Genomic DNA, 1,557 nt, shown 5'->3' on the forward strand with positions numbered 1-1,557 from the left:
TGATGTCTGAGATAACTATTAGAGAAATCTGACCATGTTTTCACTGAAATGTATGATTCAAGATTTAAATACAAGATTCTACTTGAATCTGTTAGACATTTAATTCAATAACCACACAGGCATCTAGTAATAACCACAACATAAAGAATAAAAAACTTACATTGTGTTGTTACAATGTAACTCCAGCTTTTCATAGTTGGTATCCCTACATGTACGTCATGTGATTTGCATTGCATTATCACAACATATTATCATTTACCTTCATGCAGATGTGTCTTTTGTCATGGAGAAAATCTAAGTCAGGAGTCTTCAAACTTGGCCCTTTTATGACTTGTGGACTTCAATTCCCAGAATTCCTCAGCCACGCTGGCTGAGGAATCTGGGAGTTGAAGTCCACAAATCATAAAAGGGCCAAGTTTGAAGACCCCTGATCTAAGTGGTTGCTAAGAGTCAACACTGATTTGATAGACATTGTCCATTAATCTATGTCTCTATTCAGTCATAAACTCTTAAGGGGCAAGCATCAAAATGCCAGCATTTTGTTCACCTATAAAACCAAATGAAAATCTGTGGATTCAAGGTTTCACCCAAATTAATCCTTGTGATATTTAGATATATCTCTTTTAAGTCCCAAAGTAAAATGATAGCACCATACTCCCTCCATTGTTTATCAAAGAACATATAGATAACTATTTATATATTTATTATTGATTTATTGATCATTTTTCTTTCTACAGTTGTGAATATTTAAAATAGTTAAACTGTATTTATTTTAGATTTTTTTTAAAAAAATCCTACTTTTATTATTTTTATAAATAACTCAAGGTGGCAGACATGCCTAATAGTCCTTCCTCCTCCTATTTTCCACACACCAACAACTCAATGAAGTGAATTGGACTGAGAGAAAGCCACCCAGCTAGCTTTCATGCCTAAGGCAAAACTAGAACTCACAGTCTCCTGGCTTTCTAGCCTGGTACCTTAACCATTAGATCAAACTGGCCTATATTTAATAAAAAAATAAATATTTGAGGCAACATTACTAGTCCAACATTGTTTTAAAAACAGAAATATATCATAAATTGCATATATAATGCACTACAATGTAACATTTACAATGACATAAAAATAGTTTGGATATATATATATGCATCCTAGAGTACAAGCAGTGAACTCAGTCATTTTAGACTGAGCTAGGACAAGATATAGGAAATACAGGCAATAGCAGAGAAAAGATTTTATGTTGACTTTTGACTATAAATCAATAAACATTTTAATCTGAGGGGAAAAGAGAAAAAGAGCATACAAACTGGATAAAGTTGGGTTGGATTATACTACCAAATAGATTTGTCTGGATAAATGGTATAATCTAATAAAAGGAGTATAATGTAAATTTAGGGAAACATGGAGGATCAAAAAGGTCATAGTAAAACTGATAAAAGGAGCAGAATAAATCTGAGTCTCCCTTTAAACAAACCTTCCTAATGAATTTTATCAGAAGAGGGAAACAGACAAGGGTAGCAAGGCAATTAAAATAATCAGTTCATCACACCATTCAGC

This window comes from Protobothrops mucrosquamatus, unplaced genomic scaffold, assembly GCF_001527695.2.
Source record: "Protobothrops mucrosquamatus isolate PMUCROS unplaced genomic scaffold, P.Mucros_1.0 scaffold314, whole genome shotgun sequence".
Taxonomy (NCBI): domain Eukaryota; kingdom Metazoa; phylum Chordata; class Lepidosauria; order Squamata; family Viperidae; genus Protobothrops; species Protobothrops mucrosquamatus.